Below are 10,021 nucleotides of genomic sequence, written 5' to 3'. Positions count from 1 at the left end.
ACTCTATTAAAGCTCAGGTAAAAAAAATATTTTATATTCTGGAGCACCCGAGTATATTTGGCAATCATCGCCACAGCCACAAACTCGACATGCACTCTTTTTTCTGCCTGATTTCGCAAAACAATCACAAGCAACTGCTAATGTCAGCAACAACAGTTGCTTAAAATGTTAGCTGAGATTGTGCTCTGCTGGAGACAAACACTGCAGCTGAACTTATATAGGACCTAGAATAGATTGTCCTCGGGATGTTGTCAGTTTTTTTGGGCATTCACTATATCCTGTGTGGCTAGGCCTTCCTTGACATTGCATGGAGTTGGCTGAAAAGTTTCTTCTGTGATTGCACAATCTAATGAAGAGGCTGAGAAGAACTGAACATCTGGTGTTTCCGGCTGAAGACAATTCAGTCTCTGCTCTCTTGCTCACATCCTGCTTTCTGACACAATGTTTTTGCAGTCACCCAGTTTCACTATTTTTCTAGTTTTTAATCACAGGATGTAACAGAAATTCAAATCTCTGATTTCAGCAAATGTTGTGGAGCATAGAGCACATTTAGAGGAACACTAATCCATAATATTCTTCTTCAATGCATAAGCGGGTGTATAACTGTTGTTGCAACTTCTCCTAGCTGACAATTCTTGTCCAAGTCAAGCAGTCAAATTATCTGGAAATCTATCTCTGCTGATTAACAAATTAGTTTGAGTCAAATTAGGGTTTGTCTGCCACATCAGCAACCTCTCATTCAAAGTCAGCAAAATCAAGGAGCTGATTATTGACTACAAAGGGGGGAAACCGAATGTCTATGAGCCATTTCTCATTAAGGGATCATAAGAAGAGAGGGTCAGCAAATTCAAATTCCTCTGTATTATAATTTCAGACCAGCAATTAAATTCCTCTCATTTCAGAAGATCTGGCTTGGGAATAGCAGGTAGGTGCCATTACAAGGAATGCACAGCAGTGCCTCTACTTTTTCAGAGGTCTGCAAAGATTCGGTATGACAGCTAAAAATTTGGAAACTTATTTAGATGTGTGGTGGAGTGTTCATTAACTGTTTGCATCATGGCCTGGTATGGAAACACCAATGCCCTTGAACGGAAAAGCCTACAAAATGTAGTGGACACAATGCAGCCCATCACAGGTAAAGCCACTGCGCACATGAACAAGGAGTGCAATCGTAGGAGAGCAGTATCCATAATCAAGGATGCAGAACATCCAGGGTATGCATTCTTCTCGCTACTGCCATCAGGAAGGAGATACAGAAGTCTTGGGTCCCGCACCACCAGCTCCAGGCACAGTTATTACACCTTAACCATTACGTTAATGAACCAGAGGCGATAACTTCACTCTACTTTACTCACCCCAACACTGAACTGCTTCCAAAATCTGTTGATCCACTTTCAAGAACTCAACAACTCACGCTCTCAATATTTGTTATTTATTGTTCTTATTTTTATTCTGTATTTTCACAAATTGTCTTTGCCACATTGTTTCTCCGTTTACTTGTATGCATTTTCATTGATTCTACAGTGTTTCTTCATGTTTACTGTGAGTGCCTGCAAGGAAATGAATTCGAAGGTAATCTTTTATGACATATATGTTCTCAAATAATCAAATTTACTTTGAATTTTAACTTTTGTTCTAGAAAAATGAATGAACGTCTAAGTTACAAGTCATCACCGGGATGACATTTTACATACACATTTATTTCACTGAGACCAGAGTGACTTTTATTTAAACCCAGTCAACCTCTTCTCTATCAGTGTATTGTAAGTCCAAAGTCTGATAACTCGACAACTATGTTGAGTGGGTGTACTTGAACAAATCCATCTATGAGAATCAGAGTTTCGTCCCAATGCAGGATCTCGATCCAAAACATCAATCATCCCGTTGCATCCCCTATGTTGCCTGTTCGGACAGTCTTTCAGAAAAGTTTGCTCTGTTGCTCTTCATTTGTTGTTCTGCCATAAGCCCAAAAGATATAGGAGCAGAGGTAGGCCATTCGGCCCATCGAGATGGCTCCGCCATTCAATCATGGGCTAATCCAATTCTTCCAGTCTTCCTCATTCCCCTGCCTTCTCTCCATACCCTTTGATGCTCTGGCTAATCAAGAACCTATCTATCTCGGCCTTAAATACACCCAGTGACTTGGCTACCACAGCCACTCGTGACATCAAGTTCCACAGATTTACCACCCTCTGACTAAAATAATTTCTCCGCATCTCTATTCTAAATGACGTCCTTCAATTCTGAAACCATGCAGTCTTGTTCTAGACTCCCCTACCATGGGAAATAATATAAAATCTGAATTTAGTTCATTCAGAAATTTGATCTTCTCTGGATTTGCTCGTTTTCTTTCATGTTCATCTGCACTCACTCGCACAAAACATACGTAGCAGACCTGTAGCGGGTAATGAAGGATTTTCTCGTCGGATTTTCTGGCCTGTAAATGATCGGCACAACATTGTGGGTCGAACAGCCTGTAACGTACTGTAGATTTCTATGTTCTATGAGCTTGTGCACACCGACCATATGTGATTTGCTTGCTATACGACACCTTACAGAGTCAAGTTTCCTAATATACTTTCACTTCTTCCCACTTGCAAATTCTCCAGCAACTTTTGCTCGCGGTAATGCACGCAGGTGCCACCAGTTTCTGTACTGTACATAAGTATTTCTCATAGCTGCACGTTCCTGGCCTCATAACCTCTCGTTGTAGCAGTTTCTACTGTTTCATTTTGCGCGCAGTTTAAGTTCCTTTGTGCGCGAGTATCGAAAGATGCGTTCTCGCGCACATACCTTACAGAAAACGTTGTGGAGCAGTTTTGCATAATTCGCCGCGCAATTTCGATGAATCCCACTCGAACCTAAATGTCTTCGGTCATCAAAGTACCACAGAACGGAATATATGAACGTTAGTAACATTGAAAACTAGCTGGCCTTTCAACCCTTCGGGGCTTCTTCCATGTATCGCAATTATGACTGATATGTAATTTGAATGTGGTGTTGTCACTCCTAAACAGTAGTTCCGAATCCCAGGAATTATTTGTACTCCTTCTGTGGCAAGTAGATCCCACCCAAATTCAGAGCATTTCAATTTTAGAAATATTGCACCCGGCTCCTTCAACCAGCTCATTGGAATACATTGCAAATGGGTGCGGCTTAAGCACTGGTTGCTCCAATTAATGACTGCCTTCTCTTTAATTCCTAGTATAAGATTCCTGTCGTTCAAGGTATTCTAATATGCCAGTATCTTGCCCCAGTTCCATGTGATTAATTTTTCTGCACTAAACTACGAGGCACAACATTATTACAAGCCATTCGCTTGTAATTTCCACCTCCTATCCTAGGCAATCTGCTTACATTTGCGAACGCCAACATTTCTATCACCTGTAAAAAACTGGGAATGGAGCAACCAGAGAATCCATTCCATTCGCGTCCACTTACTTCAGTAATCATGGTTGTTTATTATCTGCTGTTATTCGGGATTTTGTCTGCGTTAATTTACCCAGCTCTTCTTTGAACGTTAATCATGCCTCTCGATAGTCACACCTTTCTATGTAATTCCCCAAATTGCGTTCATCGTCATCATCATTATGTGCCATGTCATATGACGTGGTGGATCATAGACTGTGACCATGATTGCTCTTGGCAAATTCTCAGAAGTGGTTTGTCATTGCCTTCTTCTGGGCAGTAACTTTATAGAACGAGTGACCCCAGCAATTAACAATACTCTTCGGAGATTAACTGCCTGGCGTCGTTGGTCGCATAACCAGGACTTGTGATATGCTCCAGCTGCTCATACAACCATCCGCCACCTGCTTGGACGGTTCACGTGTCTCTAATGGGGGATGCTATAAGCAGATGCTGGTGCAACACCTTGCCCAAAGGTGACCTACAGGCTAGCAGAGGGAAGGAGCGCCTAACACCTCCTCTGCTAGAGACGTTCCTCCAAGACGCTGCCCAACGCTGTGATAGCGATTCCATTTCTTATACAGTAGTTTCCATTGCTTTCATTTAGACGCCCGATATGATATTTTCTGAACATTCACTCCATTTGTAGCAGGCGCAGAAATATCTGTCTCCCTACCTCTCAGCTCCTCTAGCTCCGTCACGCTCTCTTACCCGTTTACTCGCCCACTTTGGTGTCAACGTTAAAATCTTCGTACTTCCTGGCTTTAAAATGGTTCAATCTAATACCAAAAAAAATTCAATATACAACCTGAAATTCTTACGCTTCACAGAGTCGTCCAGAAGCAAGAAACCCCAAAGAATGAATGATAGTGACATTAGAACCCCAAAGCCCCCTCAATGCAAAACAGAAGCGGAAGCATCCACCCAACCGTCCCCTCTCCCCAGCTGCACCAACAGACTTACCACCCCCACCCTATAGCCAAAGTCTCCAAAGTGACCTTGATCTAGAGTTTCACTGTGTGCATTCTTTCAAGGAACTACTATCCCCAAGATTGTCTAAGAGAGAAAGCCTGGCTTAAGTACTTAAACTGCAGTTGAACGGAAATCTAAGAAAATTGTTTTGAAGTTATACTGTGCCACCCTACTCTGCATAGCACGCGTGTTATTTTTCTGTATATCTTCAATGTTTGTTTTCATGCAACAATTTATTCGTTTTACAATATGTGTCTTGACTGTGCATGAGCCCTTCCCCTGGAGCAACTGAAACAATTCAGCTACTCCCGTCTGAAGTAATATTTGGTTTCTATCGCTCCTATCTACAGCGAATCTGTTGTTCCTTCGTGTTTTATCATACGGTTTACCCTGATACATTCTACTATTTGCCTGTGCCGTTTCATTGTGTTTCTCTCTTTCCTTCCCTGAAGAGCTGGAACAGTGTAAATATAAGAACACTTCAGACCAACAGTTCCGTGGTTTAGTGCAATGTGGGTAGAGTTTTGTATGAATAATTAATATGCAGTGACGTAACAATACCTGGTGTCACTCTAAACTTAAAATGCGACTTGGAAGGAGCACAGAACTGAACTTGTGTCGGAAAGCAAAACATTCACCATGTCTGAATGGATTCGGTGTCTTGTCGCACTGGTGTTCTGTCTCCAACGTAAGTACAAGGCATAATCTATAATATCGCTGCATTTCACTTTGAGTGCACGTTTGACAACTCTAAGATTAATTTACATTTCCCCAGATACAGTCGCGGATTTTGTTTTGACTCAATCCCCGTCTATCTCAACTTCTGCGGGGAAAACTGTAAAGATCAATTGTACCATGTCAGGAGACAACATCGGTAATTACTACGCGAGCTGGTACTGGCAGAAACACGGCAGCTCCCCTGTGTATGTGTGGCATCAAAGCTATGGCAGAGCTTCCGGTATTCCAGAGCGCTTCACCGGTTTTGTAGACTCATCTAGCAACCAGATGGACTTAACCATCGCAAACGTGCAATCGGAGGACGACGCCGACTATTACTGCGCTGTAGATAGAGATTATGTCATCACCTTCGGAAAAGGAACCACACTGAACTTAGGCAGTAAGTATTTTTTTCTGCTGAAGGTCATTTTATGTTATTTCGGTTTCAAAACGCTGCTTAAGTTGACTCTTAATTGTTGGAATATTAGCTACTAAAGCATTCCTGAATTCGCTTAGATCGATATAGTGAGTCAGTTTAAAAGCGGAAAAATATTATCATTAATGTAGCTTTGCATGTATTGTCGAGTGAGCTTTTTAAGAACAAGAAATCGAAATGGCGCCTGATATTATTGATGGTGCCGAATCATGAAGAGGGCATACATGCTATTTATTACCATGTTACAACAACGTAGCTTCAACTTCGATAGCAAACTGGAAAGTGAGTCCCAAATGCGTTGATCCGATTTCCCCAGCGAATGATGTGAGGCTGAAACAGAGCTACGGAAGTTACTGAGCTGAGAATGGAGAACAACTCTTCCTTCCTCCGCAATATGGACCAACGGCTTATCCAAACTACGTGTAACCTTCCCTCATTCTGTGCTTCAGAAACACGAATTATTCTAAACTCTGTTTTCCATTTCCCAATTTCATGTCGTCCTTTTCTCCTCTTATGTTTGTTGATTACATTTTCTTCCAGTTAAGAAATTACTTACTGTAAAAAAAAAACACCCTTGTTATGATATCATTCTCAGGGTTGGGCCAATTCCATTGCTCTTTTATTCGACCTTATAACCAGTTGCGAGCTAATTTTCGCCATCCCTAAAGCACTCTATGTCGCTGCCGTTCTTTGTTCTTTTTAAAATATGTGACTTTGCCCAAATCCTGCTCCTCCTGTTTCAAGTATTGATGGGCTCTAAATTGGTCTTAATGTGTTACTCAGAACTATGCTCAATTCTGGTCGCCTCACTACAGGAAGGATTTGGAAAACATAAAAAGGGTGCAGAGGAGATTTACAAGAATGTTGCTTGGATTGGGGAGCATGCCTTAAGAAAACAGGTTGAGTGAACTCGGCCTTTTCTCCTTGGAGCCACGGAAGATGAGAGGTGACCTGACAGAGGTGTATAAGATGATGGGTGGCATTTATCGTGTGGATAGTCAGAGGCTTTTTCCCAGGGCTGAAATGGTTGCCACAAGAGGACACAGGTTTAAGGTGCTGAGGAGTAGGTACAGAGGAGATGTCAGGGGTAAATGTTTTACTCAGAGAGTGCTGAGTGCGTGGAATGAGCTGCCGGCGATGGTGGTGGAGGTGGATAGAATAGGACCTTTTAAGAGAATTTTGGATAGGTACATGGAGCTTAGAAAAATAGAGGGCTATGGGTAAGCCTAGTAATTTCTAAGATAGGGACATGTTCGGCACAACTTTGTGGGCCGAAGGGCCTGTATTGTGCTGTAGGTTTTCTATGTTTACTGTGACATGTTTTGATGTCGTTGAAAGCGTTATATAAATGACTTCCTTTCATTATTTGTGAGACGATTAGGGAAACTAAGTTTCCTTTTTAGCCGATGTTATCTGACCATCAGTAGGTCCCATCTGAAACGGAAGTTCAAACAATGCCCGTGGAGATTCGAAGGAAATTAATAATAGACAAAGTCAGAGAGTGGAGATTTCAAGAAAACGTGGACACCAGATCAACTCCCTTCTGAACTGTTACATTTTAAGACCTCCGAGATTCGGGCTGTCTTCGACTGCTTTCCGGACTGTCTGATCGGCACGAACTGAAACCCCAACATGTAACGCTTATATTTTACCATTTATTCTCCGTGTGATTGTATGTAGAACATGAAACCCTTCGTGGACAGTGTGGCAAATTGCTTCAGCTCAGGTCATCTCCGAAATCACACTGAAAGCCTTAATGCCACGGTCACGTAACTTCTCTTTGATAGGCGCAGATCTGAATATGATTTTTTTCGGAGTACCCTGTCAGAATTTCTTTGTGATATGTTGGGGGGAGGGAATTCATGTGTGTTAGGGAGGGGTAGGGGAGGAAAGAGATTAGGACGAGATAGGTTAAGCATCTCTAAGTAGTACATTTCCTCAACATCGTCGCGAGCTTGCATGAAGAAAAAGCAAGCTTGAATTTTCCCAAAGCTTTTCCAAAGCTAGTGAGTGCATTCAACACGGCAATCGGGGGGTGTGTTACAGACAATTGTCTCAGAATTAGCAATGTGTAAACAAGAATATCATTTGTTTCGCTTTTGTAGGATGGATAAAAATCCTGGCGTAAAAACAGATTATTTCCAGGAAGTTAAATGTAGCATTGTCCGATTTGCTTAGAAGAAAATTTTATTTTTAAAAAAACAATTGCTTTTATTCCAGTAGCATCTGACCTTCCGAGTCTGGACCCGTCTCCCCGAAGCAGATTCCGAATGTGACAGCATTGCTGGATATTTGGGGGGGGGGGTGGAATTTGCTTTGCTTGCTACGCTCTTCATTGGCGCCGTGGGAACTTTGTAAAATCTACCAGTCAAATAGTCCGGTCAGTAATTGTCCAGAGGTTTGATACTTTCAACTGTCATCAATATTAGCGTCTAATGGGAGGCAGAAGCAAATTAATGATAGATTCAGCAACTTGAATTGACCCGAATGTTTTGGATTAAATATTACAATATACAGTTTTTCCATTCAGCACGCTTAGGTGTTTATTCAAAATGCATATATATTATTTGTTAAACCTAGTCTATATACATGACGAAATTTGAATACGTCAAAGAAGATACAATTTTAATGTACACTGCAAGTTCCTTATTCATTTCTCCATTGCTCGCCGACCTTCCTCCTCTCAATATTTATTGCGAATTCCACTCGAAACTTGCATAAGGTAAAGGAAATGCATAAAATTGAAAACTCTACTGTTTCTTTGATTGAAGGAGCGGTTAATTTTGAAATTGAAAGCGTCTGATGAGTTAGCATTTTCTTCGAAGAAAGGGAAGATTTGATTTTGCTTTTGTCATGTGTTTATATTCTGGAAATAGCCCAGATTATTGCATTTGCGGGCACCTCGGCTTCTATCGTTATGCAAATTCAATACATGAAGTTCCGATGGATAACGGTTTTCATACTGATCTAGCGATGTTGATGGACAACCAATAAAGAAAAACGTTCAAAGAAATAAAAAAAAAATGGTGGAACAGCCTGTCAGGGCAGCATGTGTCGAAGCAAATGCACGACTGTCTCTTTGCCTCTACAGATGCTGCTGACCCTCTGAATTCTTAGTTAGTTCTTTTGCTCCAGATCACAGCATGTGCAATTTCTCGTAGCTCCGAAGAAAGGCATTGCTATCAGATGTTATTCTCACTCTGTAATTGATTGGCTGCTATTCATATTTTTTTCAGATCTGCGACCTCCCGTAGTGTCCGTCCTTGGACCTTCAACAGAAGAAATTCTGGGAAAAGGCACCGCCACACTGGTGTGTTTAGTGAGCGGGTTTAATCCGGCCCGCTGTGAATATCGAGTGGACTGTGGACGGCCAGTACGAGAAGGAATGGCGTTGAGACCAGCCGGACCCAGCGGGACGCGGACAACACGTTCAGTGCGAGCAGTTACCTGACTCTGCCAGCCTCAGACTGGAACTCACACGAGCTTTACTCCTGCGTGGTTAAACACGAGACTCGGATAACCCCACTTAAAGCAAACGTCATGAGATTCCAGCTGTATCTGATTCAAGCAAGCTATGTACTGATTCCTTACATTTGAAAATAAATGTCACGTTTCGACGTTGCCTGTTTGATTTTGTGGATACATTTTTAGTCAAAGCAGATGAACAGTGATTACTTGAATGCATTGTCGGTATTGTGCCAGTGTAATTTCACAAGTGGAAGAATGTAATAAAATATCCATCTCCCATATTGACCCATACTTTCGTATTAACAAAGTAAAAATTTGAATATATGAGCATTTTAAAATGATGATTACAGAAACTGATATTTGTGTCGACGCGTTTGGGAATTTTGGTAGGGCTGTAGGTGGCTGTGAGACTGGAAGCAGTGAAAGGATGATTTCCTAAGGAAACCAAGCACCGTCGAATCTGAATCGTCAGTACTGCGCTTACCACAAATGTCATCTCACCTTTTAAATATTTCCAGCCTTTTCTCCAGAATTAGGGCGACTGTAGCAGTTTCCTAGCTGTATGTTTCTTGAAGGCTATTAGATGAAGTGAATAAGTCATAACACATTCCACTCACAATCTTCTCTGGAAAAGACCCACAAAATACACACCAATGTGCCCTCTATTAAAACGTTTCATTATTTCTGAAAGACGCCCACATTGACAAATGACAAACTGAAAAATATTCTATTCAAATGAGAGAATAGTGGATCTTGTGCCACAACTCGGATCTCATTACTTACTGAACTTATAAAACCGCGGAGGTGCGCAATTACCAGATCCCCAGTAGCGAGGGTGCACAAGTAAAATTGTTAGTCGAACTAGGTCATGCACTTTCGGACTTCCACGCTCATGTGTGCATCCGGAAACACGCCGATAATAACCCGCCATTCCGCCAAGGAAAGACTTGCGAAAGTAGCGGTCAGCTTGGACAGGTGCAGGGTTGTACCTGCTGGTGGTGCAGCTCCGCTGGTTCCGGA

At 41.9% G+C, this 10,021-nt stretch overlaps 1 pseudogene; it reads left to right on the top strand.

Annotated features, from left to right (window-relative positions):
* The first annotated feature begins 4,969 nt into the window (after positions 1-4,969).
* LOC140732746 (immunoglobulin lambda-1 light chain-like) lies at positions 4,970-9,199 on the top strand (annotated as a pseudogene).
* The last annotated feature ends 822 nt before the right edge of the window (positions 9,200-10,021 follow it).

The sequence above is a fragment of the Hemitrygon akajei genome, chromosome 9 (assembly GCF_048418815.1).
Source record: "Hemitrygon akajei chromosome 9, sHemAka1.3, whole genome shotgun sequence".
Lineage (NCBI taxonomy): Eukaryota > Metazoa > Chordata > Chondrichthyes > Myliobatiformes > Dasyatidae > Hemitrygon > Hemitrygon akajei.
This window is presented reverse-complemented; position numbering and strand designations above follow the sequence as displayed.